This window comes from Mirounga leonina, unplaced genomic scaffold, assembly GCF_011800145.1.
Source record: "Mirounga leonina isolate KUSES-001 unplaced genomic scaffold, KU_Mleo_1.0 Mir_260, whole genome shotgun sequence".
NCBI lineage: Eukaryota > Metazoa > Chordata > Mammalia > Carnivora > Phocidae > Mirounga > Mirounga leonina.
In genome coordinates, this window is record NW_023270642.1 from 3405536 (window position 1) to 3429334 (window position 23799).

Below are 23799 nucleotides of genomic sequence, written 5' to 3' on the forward strand. Positions count from 1 at the left end.
TTTTTCTACATTGATGGGTTTTTGAGCTTTCTAATGCATTATAGCTCTAATTCATTTTATTATTATAAATATCCCATCATGCATCTACACACACAATACATTTATTCCTCCTACTTTTTTGATTTGCATTTAGTTTACCCTCAAAATTTAGCTATAAAAATGTTGTCACAAGAATTCTGGTACAGGGCGACTGGGTGGCTCAGTTGGTTAAGCGACTGCCTTCGGCTCAGGTCATGATCCTGGAGTCCCGGGATCGAGTCCCGCATCGGGCTCCCTGCTCAGCGGGGGGTCTGCTTCTCCCTCTGCCCTCTTCCCTCTCGTGCTCTCTGTCTCTCATTCTCTCTCAAATAAATAAATAAAATCTTTAAAAAAAAAAAAAAGAATTCTGGTACATGTCTCCTTGTCCATAAAGTGGAATTGTTATAGTATTTATACTTATAAATGGAATTGATAAATCATGGGGCTGAGTTTTAATAGATAATGTTGAATATCTCTCCTGAGTAGTTAAGACAGTTTATAACCCCATTAGCACTGTAAATGGTTTCCAATAGTTCTTTTACTTATTTTTTTATTCAAGCATAATTAACATACAGTATTATATTAGTTTCAGGTGTACAATATAATGATTCAACAATTCTATATATTTCTCGGTACTCATCAGGATAAGTGTACTCTTTATCCTCTTTATCTGTTTCACCCATCCCTCTACCCACCTTCCCTCTGGCAGCCACAGTGTGTTCTCTGTATTTAAGAGTCTGCTGTTTTGTTTTTTATTTTGTGTCTTTATGTGTTTGTTTTGTTTTGTTTCTTAAATTCCACATGTGAGTGAAATCATTTGGTATTTGTCTTTCTCTGACTTATTTCACTTAGCATTATACCTTCTAAGTCCATCCATATTGTTGCAAATGGCAAAATTTCATCCTTTTTTTTTTTATGGCTGAGTCATATTCTGTTGTATATGTATACCACATCTTCCTTCTCCTGTAGTAATCAAAACTGTATGGTACTGGCACAAAAATAGACACACAGATCAGTAGAACAGAATGGAGAATCCAAAAATAAACACATACTTTTATGATCAATTAATCTATGACAAAGAAAGCAGGAATATACAATGGGAAAAAGATGGTTTCTAATTATTTCTTATTCTTATCTACACTTAAATTTTTTGTCAATCTCTTGCATGTGAAATGTTCTTTTATTTTTTACTTCTACGATTATTATTTTTAAAGATTTTTATTTATTTATTTTTTTGACAGAGAGAAAGACAAAGAGGGAGTGCACAGCAGGCAGAGCAGCAGGTAGAGGGAGAGGGAGAAGGTGAAGCAGGTTCCCCGCTGAGCAGGGAGCCTGATGTGGGGATCGATTCCAGGGCCCTGGGATCATGACCTGAGCCGAAGGCAGACACTTAATTGACTGAGCCACCCAGGCGTGCCAGGTATTTCTGCAATTATTAATGAGGATTTCTCTTCCTAGGTTTATTGGCTATTGGACTTTTTTACCTGTGGATTTGTCCATTTGTAGGTCTTGTTTGTCTTTTACTTATTTATTTTTGGGAAATCTTTATATATTTTGGATTTTAATGATTTCTTTTAAACTTTGCAAATGTTTTTGACCATGCTATAATTTATCAATTAATTTTCTTTATAATGTCTTTTGACATTTGATCATTTCTAATTTTAAAGTAGTTAAATTTGTCAGTCTTTTTCCATGTTACGTATTTTTTCTGTCTTGTGTAAGACTCTTCCTACACCAAGGTTGTAAAAATAACTGTTATTTTCTTCTGATTTTTATGAGTTGTTTTCAAGCCACCTGTGATTGATTTTTATGTAAATTGCAAGGTTAGGTATAATTTTATTATTCCTGTATGGCTAACCATATTCTCGCATCATACTTTCTAGAGTTCATCATTTTCTGACTGATCTACAAGGCCACCCCATCAAGTATCAATTTACTTATATGTGTAGTATTTTTTAGAAATTTAAATCTATTCTGTTCCATTGATTTATTTTTCTATTTCTATGTAATTACTATGTTCTTTTAATTATTGTAGTCTTAAAAAAATTTCTGATATGTGGTGGGATGAAATCTTCCTTCTATACAAACCTCGATTATTTTTCCTTGTCTTTTTTCTTCCTTTGTTTCTCTTTCTCTTTCTTCTTCCTCTTCTTCTCCTTCTCCTCTGATTTCTTTTTATTACCTTCTTTATCCTCCTTTCTTTTTATTTAATTATTTTGTTGTTATCACCCTAAGTATTACTCTCGTATTGCTACTTTTTAGTCATTTTTTATAGGCTTTCCACAATTAAAGATGGTCTTTGAGTTATTTCCTCCTCCCATCTCTACCATATCAAATATGATCTTCCTATTCTATCCCTCAGATAGAATTATGTATTAATTTTCGTTAGATTAATATTCAGTGTTTATATGTTATTAAAATCATGTAAATGCTATTAAATTAATGATTCTGCCTTTCCCAAAAAACTTTTTGTTTTCTCTATCACTAATAATTATCTTATGTTTTCATTTCTTACATTTCCATGCATCCATGCATTCAAGCCACACTCTTTGCTCATTATCTTATTCCCCTTGCAAGGCACTCAGATGCATCAAGTATTCTGTATATTTCATTTTGATGAAAGCCTAGACTACTTTGACTGCTCCAGTCTGAGCTGCTTTCCCTCTGTATCTGGTGTATAGTGGTCATTCTTAAATTTGGATAAAGCATCAGCCTAGGCATTCCCTGGGTCTTTCTCTCTTCTATATCCAATGACTTTCATTCACTGAGTTTACTCCTTGTTTTGGTGAAGTACATACTCTAGTAGCTTCTTAATAGAAGGTGTATAAGTAGTAAATCTGTTGGGATGTTGTCTGTCTGATGATGTCTTTATTCTACTTTTACATGGATTTTAAGACTTGTTTATGCATCAAATTTTAAATTTATAATCATTTCTTCTCAAAATGTGATTGCATTGTCCCATTTTCTTCTAGCTTCCAGCATTTTGGTTAAGAAATATTATACCATTTGGTTCCTGAATATTTAATGTGACTTGATTGCTTTTTCTCTTGAAGGTTTTTTTTTTTTCTTTTTTTCCCTAAGGTACTGAAATTTCACTGTGATGTGTTCTGGTGCATGTCTTTTTCATTCATTTTGGTGAAGAGTCATTGTTAAATCTGGATAGTTTCTTCATGATTTTCTGATTATTTCTCTTCTTTGTTTTACCTTCTTAGTTGGATGTTAGTTTTTTTGCATGATCATTATTTTTAAAAGTTATCTCCTATTTTCCATTTCTTTGTATTTTTCTTCTACATTTTTGTTGTCTTTTCTTCATCTTCTGATTTTTCTATTTTCAAAATTTCTACCATAAAACTTTTCATGTCTATGAAATCTTACTTTTTTTTAAAGCTTTTTCTATAGAAATCTGTTATTTTATTTTATATTTATTTTTCTCAGCTCTTAGAGAATACAATGTTAGATTTTCTTATTTTCTTATTGTCTCCAAATCTCCTATTTTTTTGTATATATATTTTCCTCAAATATCTGATGATACCTTTATGTCTGCTCACATTTATTGTAGTAAGGACTAAACAGCCAATTAGAAAATTTGATCATTAATCTATACATTAGCCAGTCAATACAGAGTAGATTTCTTTATACCAGTTAAAATTTTTTGGGCCAGTTTCTATAGAAAAGAGCTCTTTAAACTCCTACCTGGGATATATGTTTATCCCAATATTCCAAATTATATGATACCTCCAATTTCCACACCTTTTTAGAGTGTGTAGTAGGAATCAGATTGCTTCTTGTTTCTGTAGCATTTGTTTCTGAAGACATGTATGTTTCAACTTTTTCTGCTTCTCTCAGAAAGTAACCCATTAACAATGCATTCTCCATTTTCAAAATTTTTTTGCTGATTACATGTACCATTTTTTTTCTTTTGTCATGTTTATCCTTGTAGTTATATGCACTTTTCCATTCTCTGTCATTTTAATGACATAACAACATAGCAAATTTATGAATTATTCAATGGCTCTGCAAACCTCTAGTTGGCCATGGTATATATCACTTGCATTCATACTCTACTGGCCAAAGATAAATGTGTACTTCTCCCACAGGCATCTCTGTAAGTCATATGGGAATAGGCATGGATATATAATTCTGCTATAGAGAAGAGATGAATACTTAGTAACAGTAGTTCAATCTCCTACAATAGAAAGGGAAATATACTTAATATATTGGACTTCTTATTAAGAATGTTGACATATTATTGAAGAATAATTGAAATGACAGGAAAAGTTATATTTAGGATATTTTGGATACCTCATTTATCCAGCTTTGAGAATCTTAAATATATTGATATTTAATTAAGTATAATGATTGAGGAGAAATATTGGTGATTTGGTATATTAAAATATATTAAAAATTTTTTTAAGCTATTTTTCAGTGAACCACAAGGGAACTCAGAGTGATAACTAAATTCATGAAAAAAATAACATGAACAAAGCAAGACGTTCAAAGAAATAAAAACCATAAAAAAAAACAAAACAAATTCTGGAGCTTAAGAGCATAATGACTTCAATGAAAAATTCAATACAGACTTTTAAGAACAGACAAAATCAAGTGGAGGAAGGATACAGTAAGTTTGAAGATCACTTGAAATTACCTACTTGGAACAATGACAACATCAACAAAGAATAAGAATAAAGAAAGCATGCTTGGACTGTGGGAATATCATCAAGAAAATAAATATATGCATTGTTGGGAGTCCCAAAGGAGAAAAGAATGAGAAATTGGCAGAAAGCTTATTTTGAAGAAGTAATGGCTGAAAATGTCCCACAATCTGGGGAGGGGATTTGACATCCAAATTCATAAAGCCCAAAGGATCTCAGATTGAACCTAAAGAGGTCTACCAAGATATATCACAATTAAATTATCAAAAGTCAAAGAATTTTGAAAGCAAGCAAGGACACCCCATAAGATTATTAGTGAATATCCTTAATAGAAATATTGCAGGCATGGTGATATATTCAAAATACTAAAAGAAAATAAAAAACCTGCCAAGCAAGAATATGACATTCAGTAAAACTATCCTTTAAAAATAAAAGAGATAAGAACTTCCCAAGGCAAACAAAAACTAAAGGAGTTTATAACACTAGATCTGCCTTATTATAAGTGCTAAAGGGAGTTCTTCAAGCTGAAATGAAAGGAGGCAAAACTTCAACATGAAGGTGTATGAAAGTATAAACCTCACAGATAAAGATAAATAGATAAACAAGTACAGAATAATGTATCACGAGTAAGAGTGGTGTGTAAATCCCTTTTAACCCTAATATAAAAGTTAAAAGAGAAAAGTATTAAGAATAACTATAACTACAAAAATCAGGTACTGGACATGCAATATTAAAATAAGTAAATTCTGATATCAATAACAAAGTTTGTGTGTGGGGGGAGTAAAAGTGTAGAGTTTTTGTATGCAATTGATGTTAAGTTGTTACCAGTTCAAGTACACTGTTGTAACAGTAAATTTTATATAAGCCTCATGACAACCACAAGAAAAAGAAAACATTACAGATATTAAAAAAAAAAGAGAACAAAGTATATTGCTACAAAAAATCACAAAGGAGGTAAGCAAAAGAGGAATAGAAGAACAAAAATATACTACAAAACAATTGATAAAATGGCAATACTAAGTTCTTACCTGCCTATAATTACTTTAAATGTAATAGATTAAAAGTCTAATCAAAAGACATAGAGAGGCAAAATGGATATACAAAAATATCCAACTATGTGCAGTCTGCAAAAAACCCACTTTAGATATAAGGCCACACATAAGCTGAAAGTGAAGGGAAAGAAAATGATAATCAAAAGAGAGCAGATGTTACTTATATCAGACAAAATAGACTGCAAGTCAAAAACTGTTATGAGACCAAAAAAAATCTTTAAATAATAATAAAAGTGTCAATTCAACAGGAAGATAGAACAATTGTAAATATATATGTACCCAGCATCAGAGCACCTAAATATATAAAGCACACATTGACAGACTTTAATGGAGAAATTAGATAGCAATACAGTAATAGTAAGAGGCTTTAACACCCCACTTACAATAATGGACAGATAATGCACACAGAAAATCCATATGGAATCAGACAACTTTAACTACACTATAGGCCAATGGACCTGACAGACATATATAGAACATCCCATTCAACAGAAGCAGAACACATTTTTCTTAAACACTTATGGAACATTCTCCAGGATTGATCATGTTAATCACAAAACAAATCTTAAAAATTTTGAGACTAAAATCATTCTAAGTATTTTCTCCTCACAACAATGTAATGAAACTAGGAATCAGTAAAAAAGAGAAAGTGAAAAAATATCACAAATACATGGAAATAAAACAGCATATTCTTGTACCAACTTTGGATCAAAAAGGAATCAAAAGGGAAATCAAGAAATATCTCAGACAAATGAAAATGAAAACATAACATAACAAACTATGGTGTGCAGCAAAAACAGTACAAAGGGGGAAGCTCACAGTAATAAATGCTTAAATTAATAAGAAAGATCTCAAATGAACAACCTCACATTATACCTCAAGGAACTAGAAAAAGAAGAACAAACTAAGCTCAAAGTTAGAAGTGAAGAAATAAGATTATAGGAGAAAAAACTAAAACAAAAAAGAGAAAAAATAGAAAAAATAGACTAAATGGAGAATTGGTTTTTTGAAAAGAAAAAACAAAACTGATAAATATTCAGGTAGACTAAGAGAAGAGAGAAGACTCTAAAATCAGAAATGGAAGAAGAGATATTAGAACCGATGACAGAAAATTAAAAAATCATGAGACTATTATAAACTATTATATTTCAACAAGTTGGATAATCTAGATGAAATAGATGAATTCCTAGAAAAATACAATTTACCAAGACTGAATAAAAAAAAGAAACAAAAACATAAACAGACTGAATGCATAATCAAAATCTTCCAACAACAACAAAAAGTCAGAAGCAGATACCTTCAAAGATGAATTCTTCCAAACACTAAAAGAAAAATTAATAGCAGTTTTCTTAAACTCTTCCAAAAAATGGAAGAGGAAGGAACACATTCAAACACTTTTTACGAGGACAGCATTACCCTGGTACCAAAGACAGACAAAGGCACCACAAGAAAACTACATGGGTGCAAAATCCTCACCAAAATATTAGCAAACTGATTTCAACAGCATATCAAGGATCATACATTGTGACTGAATGGGATTTATCCCTGGGATGCAAGAATAGTTCAATATGTGCAAATAAATCAATGTGATGTTAACAAAATGAAAAACAGATCACATGATCATCTTAATAGCTATAGAAAAAACCATTTGATGATATTCAACATACTTGCATGATAAAACTCAACATATTAGGTATAGCAGGAACTTACTTCAACACAATAAAGGTCACATATGAAAAACCCAGTTAACATCTGAAAATTTTTCTTCTAAAATCCAATATAAGACAAGGATGCCCATTCTCACCACTTCTATTTAACATAGTACTGAAAATCCTAGGCAGAGTAATAGACAAGAACAAGAAATGAAAAGCATCCAAATAACAAAGGAAGAAGTAAAATTATATCTTTTTTGCAGATGATGTGAACATGTGTGTAGAAAACCCTAAAAATTTCACAAAAATCTGTTAGAATAACAGAAACCAGCAAAGTTGCAGAATAAAAAAGTCAATGTACAGAAATCAGTTACATTTCTATACACTAACAAGCTATCCAAAGAGAAAATTAAGGAGACAATCCCATTGAAAAGAGTAGAACACCTAGAAATAAACTAACCAATATGGTAAAAGACTTATATACTGAAAATTATAAAACATTAATGAAAAAGATGAAAGCAGACTAAATAAATGAAAATATGTTCCCTGTTTATGTACGAGAATTCATATTGTTAAAATGGCATACTACTCAAAGTGATCTACAGATTCAATGCAATCTTCATCAGAATTCCAAATAGCATTTTTTATAGAAGTTAGGAAAAACCCTAAAATTCATATGGAACCACAAAAGACTCCAAATAGCCAAACAATTTTAAGCAAGAGAACCAAAACTGGAGGCATCACTTTTCCTGATTTCAAAATATATTACAAAACAACAGTAATCAAAATAGTATGGTACTGGCATAAAAACAGATATATAGACCAATGTTACAGAATATAGAGCCCAGAATTAAACCTACATATAATATAGTCAATTGACTTTTGACAAAGGTGCCAATAATATATAATGGAGGAAAAACAGTCTCTTCAATAAATGATGTTGGGAAAACTGGGCAGCCACATACAGAAGAAAGAAATTCGATCCTATCTCATACCATTCACAAAAATCAGCTCAAAATGGATTAGAGGCTTAACATAAGACTTGAAACCATAAAACTCTCAGAAGAAAACATAGGGGAAAGCCTGGACATTAGTCATGGCAATTATTTCTTGAATATGATACCAAAAACACAACAAAAACGAAAATAGACAAGAGAGAATACATCTAAACTATAAAGCTTTTGCACAGCAAAGGAAACAACAACAACAAAAAAGCAATAAAATGGAATGGAATAAGATATTTGCAAACCATATATCTAAGAGGTTAATATTCAAAATATATAAATAACTCACATAATTCAATGGTAAAAAAAATAAATATCCTAACTGGAAAGTGGACAAAGGAACTAAATAGATTTCTCCAAAGAAGATATATAAAGACATATATAAATATGTGCTCCACATTAATCATCAGGGAAATGAGATTCAAACCACGATGAGATGTCACCTTACACCTTTTAGGTTGGCTTGTATTTTTTAAAAATTTTTTATTGTTATGTTAATCACCATACATTACATCATTAGTTTTTGATGTAGTAGGTTGGCTTGTATTAAAAAAAAAAAAATAACAAATTTTGATGAGGATGTAAAAAAAAAAAGGAAACCCTTGTACACTATTGTTGGGAATGTAAATTGGTGCAGCTACTATGGAAGACAGTATGGAGTTTCCTCAAAAAAATAAAATCAGAACTATGTGATCCAGAAATACCACTTCTGGGCATATATCAAAAAAAAAAACAATGACATCAGGATCTTGAAGAAATATGTGCACTCCCATCTTCATTAATTAATTATTCACAATAGTTAAAACATGCGTCCATTGATGGATGAACATACATACAATGAAATGTTATTCAGCCTTAGAAGAGATCCCAACGTTTTCAATAACATGGGTAAGCCTGGATGATATTATGCTAAGTGAGATAAAAATACTATACAGAAAGTCAAATACTATATGATATCACTTACATGATGAATCTAACATAGTCAAATTCAGAAAAGCAGAATGTGGGAGGAGGTACTAGTTAAAGAGTACAAAGTTTAATTTATAGAAGATGAATATGTCCTAGAGATCTGTATAGCATAGTGCCTTTAGTTAAAGATACTGTATTGTATACTTAAAAATTTACTGAGGGTATAACTTACATGTTCTTATCACAAAAGAATAATAGTAACAGTAAAATAATGATATTAATAATACTAGAAGAAGGAAGGAGAAGGAGAAGATGGAGAAGGAGAAAAGAAAAGGAGGTGGAGGAAGTAGAGGAGAAGGAGTTGGAGGATAAATGAGCATAGGGGAAAATTTTAGGAGGTGATGGACAGATTTAATGGCTTTGATTGGGGTGATAGTTTCATGGGTGTACACTTATCTCCAAACTCATAAAATTGTATATATTAATTAAACTTTTTGTGAATTAAAAAAAAGGAAATGGGATATTTCTTGAAATATGCTTTCCTTTAATAGCATGGTAATTAAGATATATATGTATATGTTATATAAACATATATATTTTTGTGTGGGTGTGTGTTGTATACAATAGTAAATACATTGTGCCAAAATCATTTTCCATTTTATTTTGTAGTGTTTCATAGTTTTCTACTCATTCAAGACAGGAAGCATGAGAAGTACATTATTCTAATATGTTTAAATATTAGCTGAATTAAGTTTATTATACAAAGACAAAAGTATTTGCATGTAGCTGTGTTTTGTAAACTGTTTATCATAAAGATATTGGTCAGTACCATAATCTCTTTGGGAGAATATTCTTTAAAAGTAAAACATCTCTTTTAGCCACCCCCAGTCAGAGCTCTACAGAGCTCTACCACCCACTCCTCAGACAGAGTTCCTCTCGCCCTCTACTCCCCCGGCACCGCTCTGTCGCCCTCCGCCCCCCTCCGCCTCCGGGCCGGAGCCCTCAGCCACACCATCTCTGCCTTGGGAGGCAGCCTGCGGGCCAACACAGTGTTGGGACTGGCTGAGGTGTGGGGGGCGCAGGGTTTTAAACAAACAAACAAACAAACAAACAAACAAACAAACAAAAAACACCTCTTTTTAAACGCTGATACATTCAAACATTTTTTATATATTTAAACATTCTATGGTCCCACTTAAAATAGAAAGTGCCAAAAATGTAGTGGAAAAATAATGCCTGGGTTCTTCATAGCTGGAGCTGTGAAGAAAACCCCAGAGTCTCCGCCTAGATGATCACCTCTGTTTTACAGATGTAGGTAGTTAAAATAGTTGTGAGAACGCTAGATAAATATCTCTAAGTTTAGATGCTTAGTAGAAATGCGCCTTCTAATCACAGATTGTTTCTGCTAGAGGAACCTTCCTTCTTCTGGTCTCCAGGGCCACTGTTTATGGACTGCAGACACAATCAGCTGCTTCCAGAGTCAGAAGTTGGAATTCTTGGGGACACTTCATCATGATTTCTTTGAATATATACTTCAGTCTCATAACAGGCATTTTATTTTATTTTTTTTTTAATTATTTTTTTATTTATTTGACAGAGAGAGATACAATGAGAGAGGGAACACAAGCAGGGGGAGTGGGAGAGGGAAAAGCAGGCTTCCCGCTGAGCAGGGAGCCAGATGGGGGGCTGGATCCCAGGACCCTGGGATCATGACCTGAGCTGAAGGCAGACGCTTAACGACTGAGCCACCCAGGCACCACTTAACATTTTAAATAACTCCTTATTATGAAAAATTTAGATCTTGGGGGGGGGGAAAGTAATTGCTTCTTTCTTGCTCAGTGAATTGCACAAACAGATTTGCTTGCCCTTTAGACTGTTCTATTTAATCCAAATTAATGATTCTCCTGATCTAAGCCTCTAAGGTTTGGTAATAGTGATTGTTCCCTTTTTCTGTAGGGATCCTTAGGTATACCTGTCCAGAATTCCAATTAATGCAAAAAAATTGTAAGTAGGTAAAAGGTAACTAGTCAGTAAGATTTCATAAATTATATTAGGACCTCTTAGTAAGAAAAAAATAGGGAAAACTGAGAGGAGAGAAATGAGGACATAAGTAGATAAATACTATAAGCCTTGTGAAGGAAAAGATAAACCTAGTAAATTTTTTAAAAGGCAATCTGAGTGCATAATGTTAGCAGAAAGGGTTAACAGGAGGTGGATGAATTTTTACAAATATAAAAGGAAAAATATGTACTATGGAGGAATGCTAGCACTGCTTAGCAATTTCAGAGTGCTTTTCATCTTCAAAGAATCTTGCATGTTAACTAATTAATCCTTCCAACACCCTTGTGACGTAGTAGACGTGACAAACAAGGACAGACATAAGTCTAAAATGACTAATCTACCAAACTCACTGGTTGAGAAAGAATTATGAAAGCATGCTATTTACTAATGAGGAAGATCTTAGATTTTGTATAGGATTGTGTGTGTGTGTGGTGGGGTATGTGTAGACTTTCAAAATTTGTTTATGGAAATAGAGAGCAAATGATAGAATTAAAAAAAGAATTTATCCCTACTTGAGCTCAGTTAATGCTAGACTAATAAGATTTTCTCAAATAATCCAAATTTAATCCATAAATATTAGCAGCAGTTAGGTATTTGTTTTTTATAACATGTAATAAGCACCAACTACCTAAAACTTTAGTGGGAGAAAGGGAACAACTCTTGCTGGAGCTTATTCTCTGCACAATCCCATAGCATGTAATTTACACATTCTTTTTTATTTATCCAAACACAAAGACAGGTATGCAAGGCCCAATTAAATGAGAGATCTGAAAATTTAAGCTCTTATTCACCAATTACTTATTTTTGAAACTTCTGAGGCTGCAGTTATTTTTTTAAAGATACAAGTCTGTTTCCTTTTTCTCTGCCTGCCTGTGTAATACCATGACACTTGTTTACTATTACCCTTTTGTGACAGCAATTTTCCCCAAGCTTGTAGAAGAAAATAGCATGAGCTCATGACCACCCTGGAATGATAATAGTAGTGCCATGCTGTTGGCACCCTGAGGTGATAGTAGCAGGAAGTCACATTATCCACTTATAGTAACAGCCATTCCATTCCAACTTAATGGGATAACAGCAGTGAGTCTCACTGATTATAAACTGCTAATGTACGCACCATCCTTCATTCCTTTTCTTGATGGTGATTCTCATTGTAGGCGTTATTAGCCTTACCGCGTTGCTCTTAAAATTGTTACTATGACCTATGAAAGAGTATCGAACCAAAAATGACAAATGGTTAAATATTTCCAGAGGAAAACCTGGTTGCATTTTCTGTACCACCTACAAAATTTTCCTCCAATGTATTAGGGCTGGAGGTTACTAGTGTTGAAGCCTCACCCTATCTTTCTCTATGTTAGTTCCACAGGATTATGTGGAATTTCTATCTCTTCCCTTCCTTCCTTTTTTCCTTGTCAAAACGTAAACACGGATTTTCATCTCAGGCCATAATTTCCTTAACACTGTATCTTGATACCTAAAGTCCTCTATTATTGCCCAGCACTTTCAAACATGGTGCAAAGTTGTAGACCGTAATCATTTAGTCATTCAATTAACAGATGTTTTTGAGTACTTACTTTGTAGCAGTCACCATATTAGTCACTAGTGATACAACAGAGAATAAGACAAATTTCCTGCCCTCATGGATAAAACACTAACTGAGGAGACTGGTACTGGAGTACACATAAAGAAGAGCTATCTATTTCTATTTGGTCATAAAATTCAATCATTAAATACATTCCAATCACTCAGATATATTCTGTTGCTCTAAACTTCTTCCTGCATATCTGTGTTGCAGGGATCATTTTCTTTCTATTTGAAGAATAAAGTTTTATTATTATTATTATTATTATTATTATTATTATTATTATTATTATTTTGTTTCAGTCTGTTGGCAATAAATTCTCCTACATTTTTCTTTGAATTTTTAAAATATTCTCTTTTGTCTCTGATTTTCAGCAGTTTGTCTGTGATGCGATTAGTTGTGGGATCTTTTTTGTGTGTGCATATATGATTATCATGCTTGAGATGATAGTTTTTCTAAGATCTGTATGTTGATCTTTTGTCAGTTTTTGAAAATCTGTTATCTTTCAAATACTGTTTCTTCTTTATTCCCTCTCTCTCCTTCTGAGCCTCCAGTTGCATACGTTATAATTTTCTCCATGTCATATATGGATAGAGATAGAGATATTTTCTTTATTACTCTTTCTTTTGGTTTGGTCTCTATGTTTTAGCCTATATATATTTTTAAGATTTATTTATTTATTTGAGAGAGAGAGCATGCAGTGGGGAGGGGCAAAGAGAGAGGGAGGGAGTCTAAGCAGTCTCCATGCTGAGCTTGGAGCCCTGTGCAGGGCTTGACCTCAGGACCCTGAGATCACTACCTGAGCAGAAACCAAGAGTCTGACACTTAACCAACTGCACCACCCAGGCACCCCCAGCCTATATTTTTATCAGTTTCTCTTCACAAGTTCATTTATTCTTTCTTGTGCTGTATCAGTGTGCTGTTAAGCCCATCTATCAAAGTCTAAATTTCAGCTTATCACATTTTCAATTCTAGAATTTTTCTTTTATTCTCTTCATGATTCTTGGTATGCCTGGTAATTTTTTTATTCAACAACAATCATTGTGTGGGTTCTGAATATTACCTTTTGTCCAAGAGGGTTTATCCTATCCTAGTTTATCCTAGACCCTGGAACCATACAGTAGGATCAGATGACATTAATCTGATCAAGAACTGAATTTACTTAAGGCTGGCTAAGTCTATGTCTGGTTATTCCGACAATTGTAGGGTTTAAACTTCCAGGATGCCTACTGAGATCCCAAAGTATTTGCTAGGATCCCTCTCCATTGGTACTCTCAGACTCTAATTTCTATATCTTTAGTGTGGTGCTATTTAGTCAGTAAAAAATGATAATACTCTAAAATTTGTTTTATTCTTTTTGCCCTGAGAGTGTCATTATCAGGAATGTATATGGGGTAGATAAAGGGAACCCAATTAAGAGGTTACAGTAATAGTTTGGGTATGAGCTAATGAAGCCCGCGATTCAGGGAGTTGGCAGTAGGAATGTATTTTAAGGGACATAATTGGAAACTCTTGTGAAAGAAGAATCGGTGAGTAAACTCGTTGATTATGTGAAGGTTGATGTGTCAAAATTTTTTCACAATTTTCAGCCTAGGAATATGAGATATATGGACAAGTGGAGAAGTGAGATTGTAAGTTAAAAGAGGATTCAGAGATGGAAATACATATTTGAAGGTAATACACACATAGGAGATGATTAAAGACTTGGTTAAGAACATGCAAAGGAAGAAGAGAAGAGTATGGAGAAAAGAATCATAGTGATCATATACATGTTGGGATACCTCTGGTGGCAGATGACTTCTCTTGTCACTTATCCAGGATGTGTCCCTTAATTAATTAATTAATTATTTTTTAAAAAAAGATTTTATTTATTTATTAATTTGACAGAGACAGCGAGAGAGGGAACACAAGCAGGGGGATTGGGAGAAGGAGAAGCAGGCTTCCTGCAGAGCAGGGAGCCCGATGCAAGTCTCGATCCCAGGACCCTGGGACCATGACCTGAGCCAAAGGCAGACGCTTAACGACTGAGCCACCCAGGCGCCCCGTGCTCCTTAATTTAAAGGCACAATTCCATCAAAGGAAAACATTTGTATTTAAGCACAGACAGTGTTTAGTATTCATAAAGGACTGGGGATGACGTAAAACATGAAATAATTTTATGGTTTCTATTATTTATCTCTTTTTGTGTCAGATGAACTAAAATTTTTATCAGCATATATATAGAGAGACTATCAGTCCTTCATTACTAATGAAAGATTTAGTTAACTCTTTTATCCTTTTTAGGGTTGAAATTACAAATACAAGCTATTGAAAAGTATACATGGAATTCTTAAATCCAGGAGAGTTTAGGATATATGAGTTGAGCAAAGGGAATGTTGTCAGTGTTGAAAGTAAATATACTCTGTGTCAAAATGCACTGTGGAGCCAGTGGTATGTGATAAGATATAGAAGCTTGCTTTGGAACTCTCCTTGTAAGTGCTAGGGTTGGGGTTTCAATAACATAACAATTCTTTGGGCTTTCTGACAAGGAATGCTTGAAAGCATGCAGCACTGCAGCAGGCTTATCAGTCAACTTCCAGGATAAATAACAGAAAGAATTTTTCTATATTAATCTTCAGGCAGTGCATTTGCCTCAGCTGTCAGTTACATTTGCTGAGAAAAAGTAACCTTAGTGATCTTTGCAACATTCAGTAATTTTAAGAGCACATTGGAATTGAAAGGACTCCATAATTTGTATAAAAAGTAATGAATTAGATCGGGTCTTTCTGTAATATTTCAGAGTTCTATGACTGGCACCGTTAGATAATGTTTTTCGAAAAAAAATACAGTAAAACCATGGGGAAATATGTACTTGAAATAGATACTTTGTGACTTCTATCCATGGACAGTAAATATAAATATATATGTATGGACAGTAAATATAAATATATAATGTCTCTATATAATTTTAATCCCTTGACAAAAGCATAGATTTATGGGTATTTGACTTTCTTTAACAGTTGTGTTTATAAAACCCAGCCAAAGTTCATAAGCCTGCTTATATTTGAAGATCTAGTTTAGACTTTTAAGAAACCTTCTCCTCTTTACTAATTCTCACCCCTTCCTTTGATTCCCATCACTAGCAGTGTATACTCTTATAAATTCCAAAGCTGGAAGGGACAAAACCAACCAAATTTTCTGCTAACCTAAATTACATTTCAAAGGGAAGCATTAATCACCTTTTTATTTTTTGTTTTTGTGATCACAGGTTGGTATATCGGCAGGTTGGTGCCATCCAGAGCAGTGATTCCAACGATAGCAGCACATTGGTATCACTGAGGAGCCTTAAAATGTACAGATGCCTGGGTCCCACCCAGAGATTCTGGTTTAATTGGTCTGAGCTGCAGCTTGGACATAGGGATTTTTAAAACTCCCCAGACAGTTATAAAATGCAACCTAGAAGAAAACTCAGGCAATTCAATTCCCTAAAGTAACTCTTATAACTAACTTCTTAGAAAACTCTACCTGGGTTTTCCTCATAAATAATACTTAATCTTTAGGGTTCTATACATAGGTATTGGCTATACTGACTCAAATAAAATTCAGTGTGCTTTTGGGGGTGGGAGTATAAAAAACACATATCCCATTTTATATGTATTACAGGTAAATTTGCCAGATTTAACAAATAAAAATAGAGAATGTACAGTTATATTTGAATTTTAGATTAAAAAATGAATAATTTTTTGGTATAAATATGTTGCATGCAATATTTATGACATGCTTATACTAAAAAATTATTTGTTGTTTATCTGAAATTTAAATGTAGCCAGTATCCTGCATTTTTATTTGGCAGCCCAAACTACAGGACATGGAGAAAATGTTTAGCCATTCCATTTTAATCAAAATATTTTTGTTGACTTGCAACCAATCACCTATGAAACCATTTTATATAGGTCTAATCAGTTAAGTCACAAAGAATAAGCAATCTAGCCAATGTGGCTGAGCCATTTAACTCAATTCACTAAGCCTCCTGGCTTACTTACTCATTTAAAAAAAAAAAACAAAAACACTTTGTCTAAGATATTTATAGAAGAGATCAATTTTAATTTCCTTTACCTCTGGAGTACACAGTTTGTAATTCCTCCAACAGAGATTTATCAGCTTTCTAATACAGTTCTGGGGTAAAACCTGGGTGCTGAAGGGGTTCACTTCTACTCCAACATAAGTTGTCTGAACTGTCTTAATCTGTAGACCAATTTTCTCTACAGCCCCCTAAGGAAGGAACTTGTTGATTTTGGCAGTGTTTACCTTTCCTACAAACAAATTCAACATTTTCCAGACCGGCTGACTCTTAAAAATCACATGAGAGCTGGGGAAAAACTGCCTTCAGTCTGCTTCAGAATTCCCACCCCCAACTTCCCCCAAATTCTAGGAAAAGCTTTCTGTTCTTCACAGAGCCTGGAAGATAATCTATGGAGTCATGATTATTTAGACTCTGTGGAGAAGGCTGTACAGTTCCCTGAGTTAAGTTCTTTTCTATAGCATAGTAGAAAAATCTGTCAGATAAAAAGATGAAATGTTCCAGCCTTAATTAATAGTAATAGGGACTTTTACATGGAGAATAGGGGAAAAAAACTGATCTTTGTTTTTCATGAAAGTGAGATGTTTAACAATGTCATTTTAAAGATAGAGCAGTACATTTAGCATATCATATGCTTGCATGTTACTTGCTTTCACTTAGCATTGTTACTCATCTGTGCTTTGGAAAGCTTGAATTGCTAGAGTCCCCTCTTTGTATCCCTTTCATTAGTTAAGATCATCACCTCCTTTCCATCTCCCCAGCCACCTCCAGCCACCCGTCCCAGACTCTTAGACTAAAATCCTAGCATCATCTAGCAGCATTAGTAAACCTTCCTACCTGAAAGAATCTTCCTCTGCAGATGCTAAGTGGAGGCTGGTGTCACTATTAATCAAGACATCCCAATTTATGTTTTGAAAAAAGAAAGTGTAATGCATTTGCTTATTAGAATTTCCTCACATCTGCCTTTTATTTATAAAAAGATTCAGATTTAATTGAATATTCTCCAAGTTCTATGAGTTGAAGTGCTAGAGATTGTAATTTTGTTTATCAAAATGGTCTTGATCTGGAAAGTATAATTGACATTTATTCCCCCTTGATATATTTCAGTGTTATCTCTGGTTAATTAAAAAGCAATTTATCTATTTAACAAAAATTTTTTTTCTCCAACTAACAACTTCATTGTTTTCAATGTTTAAAAACCCAAAGAGTTAATGTCTCAGGCTTTCAGATGTCCTTTCTGGTTTTTGCCACAGCCCGGCATCTCCCACCTTCCTCATAGATCTCTTCCTATAAGCTTCTGCTTCTAGTATATCCTTGGGGAAATGCACATTTGCTTCAATTTGTTTCTTGTCTCTTCTGTTTTCTCTTCTTCCATTAATTTTTTTTTTTTTTTTGAAGTTCAGGCCACTCTACCAACTGTCTCTTACAATTTAGCCTAACTTCAGGGTGTGTTAAAAGACTTTCCCTCTGTTTTCTATTCCTGCCCTTTCTCTCCAATTCTGCACTGAAATGATTTTTCTTTCTCTTCCAAGTGTCTTCTTTGTTGGATTACTTCCTTTCCTTTTTCAATCCCTCCTCTTTCCTCAGAAGAACTGTTAACAATGAAATTTACTGTGCTAATTCTTTGGCTTATTTTTGCCATTCAGGCCAGGTCCTGGCACTACTTTGCTTCTGTCATCTAGATTAGATGGATTGCAGGGGAAAGAAGGTGACTGATTTGTAATTCACTGCTACAGGCATTCCGAAATGTTGGAACCAAACCTATAACACTTTGATTTAATGCTTTGAAATGAACTTGAATATTGGCCAAACTCACCAATTATTTGGCTTATATGCATAAACCTGAGCTGCATTTAGGCTTACAGTCCTCCTGTCCCATGAATCCTAGAGTAGAATTCTCTGCAGGTGAAAGCCAGAGGTCATTTGTGGTTGGGCCTTAGTATAACTGCTTTTTATGGTTTGTGGTATAAACCAAGGGCTGGGAATGGGGAAAAGGAAAGGGGTAGATTCTTCTCCTCCTTTCTGCTTTCACAGAATTCACCATTCTGATTTTCTTTTTAAACAAAGCCTTATCTATACTAAAAAATTTAGATTTTAGTTTTGAAATTATTGGTAATTGAAGTTAGGTAAGCTCTTTAGTTTGCTCCATATTTTTGACCCTTTTTCAAGACAAAGTACTTGATACAGCTTTGACCTTTTGTGCTTATTTGAAAAATATGCTTCAGTATCACATAGAGCAAAATGAAAGGAATGTTTTCCTTGCAGCTTAAGTAACTGACTCTCTTGATAACTGTCCTGTGGGTCTCTTCTACATGGATTTAGGTAATGTAGAATTTAGAATCAATATTCAGGTCCCATAGTACTGCTATTGTCAAGTATTGTCATACTGTTTCCTATAACAACACTCCCTTCCCCCCCCCATGGAAAATGTATTATAATGACCCTAATTGTCAAAGGGGCTCAGAAGGCACATATCAGGTCTGTGCAGATTCTTGTTGGTTCATGTCTGAGGCCACAAAAACTCCTTGCTGCCAAATAAGTCAGCAGGGACATTCTGGCAACTTGGTAGTGATTTTTATGTGGGATGATAAGAGCTTCCCAGACACAATTAAATCAGACCAGGAACTATATTAGACAATTCTGCCAAATTTTTATTAAAGTAAAATAAACCAGGTCACCATTTATTCCTTAACATTATTTTGGTAAACCTTGGTCTATGTCAAAGGTTTAAGAAAAAAGCCCCTTTCTCCCTTCCTCCCACCTTCATTGCTATTGTTCCAAGGAAATGACATTGATTCTGGATCTACCAGGTTAACAAGTTGCTTTTTAGTCAAACTGAAAATAATCCTGAGCTGATTTTACAATCTATTGATTTCCAGAACAAATTTGACAAAATCCATGAAAATTTCTATAGAGAGACTCAATTTCTCTATATAGATGCTTTGAACAATGTACAGCAACTGGATATTTGTAACAAATAATCTTGTGATTTGAAGGCTTAAAAACCTGGCTAAATGTGGACAAATGTTAAGCATCAATAATAAAAAAAATGGCTAAAATGTTGAACTCATTTTGAAAAATATTTATTTTGATTCCAATGTAAAGAAACATCTATATATGACATGCACAATACACAAAATACTGAAATATTACAGGAGCTATGGTTACACATGTAGGCTTCAAGAATTTTGATTTATTTGTTAGGAAATGCAAGACTATGGAAATGTTTATATATCTGTTGTAAGGATGGTATGGTATAGTTGGTGCAGCCATAGAAGACATGAGAACTAGGCTTAGGAAGAAGAGGTTTATCATAGTCACAGGTACCAGAAAAAGGGTCACTGCATGCCACTCAGGGCCACCTGGCCAGGAGAAGTGCCAGGTTTTGGTCAGGTGGCAGACGACAAGAAAGAGGGGGACAGTCTAGGGTAGAGCTTTTATTGGGGTTTCTGTGGGAAAAACAAAGCAAGTCAGAGTAAAATGCTTAGGATTGAATAATTCTTGGGAACTTTGGGCTATAGGGATGGTCTGTGGTTGGTGGTCCCTGGCTCAGAGATGACTTAGAGCTTGATGTGTAGTTAGATAAGCAGGTGGCTGGAGTGTAGACTTGGACTGATTGGTTTGTATTTGAAAGGTGTGCTCTAGGAAATGGCTAGCCCTTATAGGGTCTATCTCTCCTTGGCCAGGAAGCTTTTTAAAGATGTCAAATCATAAAATGCAGAAAATAAGCAAAATTATTAATATAGCATCTTTAGTAACTTTCACAATCAGTTAGGTGCTATGAATGTTAAAATATGTAGAAGGCTTAGTTTCTGTATTTCACAGTCCCATACTGTATGGAATAAGGACGTTTATAAGAGAAATGACTATATAAGAGAAAAAAATATATTTTATTATAATATATTTCTTGATAATCAAGAATTCCTACTTGATAAAGTAGGAAGGAGTAGGATACAAAACACACATGAGAATAGGGTCTCAAGTCCAAAAAGATGCTGCTTCACTGTTGTACATATTGTTCAATTTAATAAAATATTATGGATAATTTTAAAACCTAAGTTTCCATTCTTAGTAAATTCTTACCTTTACTCTCAGAGCTAAATTTTGTGTTTATCTTTCCTTGTTCTCTCTCTCTCTTTTTTTTTTACTTTCCGAAGTCTGAATAGTTTTTTTAAGACTTAATTTCTTTGAAGAAGTTTTAGGTTTATTTACAGCAAAATTAAAAAGGTACAGAGATTTAAGTTTTGTTGATTGTTTCCTTCACTGTGCAGAAGGTTTTTATTCTGATATAGTCCCAATAGTTTTGCTTTCATTTTCCTGGCTTTAGGAGACATACAGAAAAATGTTGCTATGGCTAATGTCAGGGACATTACTGCTTGTGCTCTCTTCTAGGACTTTTATGGTTTCAGGTCTCACATTTAGGTCTTTAATCCATCTTGGGTTTATTTTTGTGTATGGTGTAAAAAAGTGGTCGAGTTTCATTCTTTTGTATGTAGCTGTCCAGTTTTCCCAACACCATTTGTTGAAGAGACTGTCTTTTTCCTATTGGATATTCTTTTCTTCTTTGTTGAAGATTAATTAGCCATATAATTGTGGGTTTATTTCTGGGTATTCTGTTCTATTGATCTCTGTGTCTATTTTTGTGCCAGTACCATACTGTTTTGATTACTGAAGCTTTGTAATATAACTTGAAGTCTGGTATTGTGATGCCGCTTTGCTTTTCTTTTTCAAGATTGCTTTGGTTATTTGGGGTGTTTTGTGGTTCCATACAAATTTTAGGATTGTTGATTCAACAAAACTAAAAGGCAACCTACTGAATGGGAAAAGGTATCTGCAAATTACATATCCAATAAAGAGTTAGTACCCAAAATATATTAAAAAACTTATACAACTCAACACCCAAGCCAATTAAAAATGGGCAAAAGATATGAACAGACATTTCTCTAAAGAAGACATCCAGATGACCAACAGACACATGAAAAGAGGCTCAACATCACTCATTATCAGGGAAATGCAAATTAAAACAACAATGAGATATCACCTCACATCCGTCAAAATGGCTAAAAAACACAAGAAAGTCTTGACAAGGATGTGGAGAAAAAGGAACCTGTTGCACTGTTTGTGGGAATACAAACTGGTGCAGCCACTGTGGAAAAAAACTATGGAGTTTCCTCAAAATGTTAAAAACAGAACTACCTATAATCCAGTAATTGCACTACTTGGTATTTACCAAAAAAATACAAAAAACACTAATTCAATACATACACTCCTATACTTACAGCAACATTATTTACAATAGCCAAATTATGGAAGTACCCAAGTGTCCACTGATAGATGAATGGATAAAGATGTGTTATATGTACACAATGGAATATTACACAGACATAAAAAAGAATGAAATCTTGCTATTTGCAATGACATGGATGGATCTAGAAAGTATAATGCTAAATGAAGTAAATCAGAGAAAGGTAAATACCCTATGATTTCACTCATATGTGCAATATAAGAATGAACCAGCAAAGGAAAAAGAAAAAGAGAGAAACCAAGAAACAGACTTCTAACCATAGAGAACAAACTGATGGTTACCAGAGGGGAGGAGAATGAGGGAATGAGTGAAATAGGAGATGGGGATTAAGGAGTGCAGTTGTCATGATGAGCACTGGGTGATGTATGCAATTGTTGAATCCCTATATCGTACACCTGAAACTAATATAACACTGAATGTTAACTATATGGGAATTAAAAAACAAAAACAAAAAATGAAATTCAAGTCACACACAAAAAAGGTACAGAGATTTTTCATATTCCCTGCCCCTACAATTGCTTAGTCTCTTCCATTATCAACATCCTATACCAGACTGGTATATTTGTTATAATTGATGAATCAACATTAGCACATCATAATCACTCAAAGTCCATAGTTTACCTTAGGGTTCACTCTTGTCATTGTATAACCTATAGATTCAGACAAATGTATAATGACATATATCCATTATCATAGTATCATACAGATTATTTTCATTGTCTTAAAAATCCTCTATGCTCTGCCTATATATACCTCCCCCTGCCCCAACCCCTGGAAACTACTGATGTTTTAATTGTCTCTATAGTTTTTTTTCTTTTTGAGAATGTCAGATAGTTGTAATCAGGCAGCATACCGCCTTTTCATATTGTCTTCTTTCACTAAATAATACACAAAATATCCCTCCATGTCTTTTCATGGCTTCATAACTCATTCCTTTTTAGTGCTGAATAATATTCCATTGTGTGAATATAATTCAGTTTATTAATCCATTTACCTTTTGAAAAACATCTTGGTTCCTTCCAACTTTTGGTAATTATGAATAAAGTTATTGTAAACATCAATGTACAGGTTTTTATATTGATATTATTTAGACATCTTTGGATACGTATCAAAGAGAATGATTGCTGGATCATATGGTAATAAGATGCTTAGTTTTGTAAGAAACTGCTTACTTGTTTTCCAAAGTGGCTGAATCATTTTGCATTCCCACCAGCAATGAATGAGAGTTCCTATTGCTCCACATCCTCACCAGCATTTTGTGTGTCAATGTTCTGGATTTTGGTCATCCTAAGAGGTGTGTAAAGGTATCTCATTGTTTTAATTTGTGTTTTCCTGATGACATGTGATGTGGAGGATCTTATCTATGCTTATTTGTCATTTGTATATCTTCTTTGGTAAGATATCTGTTAAGGATTTTGGCTCATTTTAATTGAATTTTTTTTTTTTAATCATTTGAGTTTAAAGAGTTCTTTATATATTTCAGACAACAGTGTTTTATCAGATA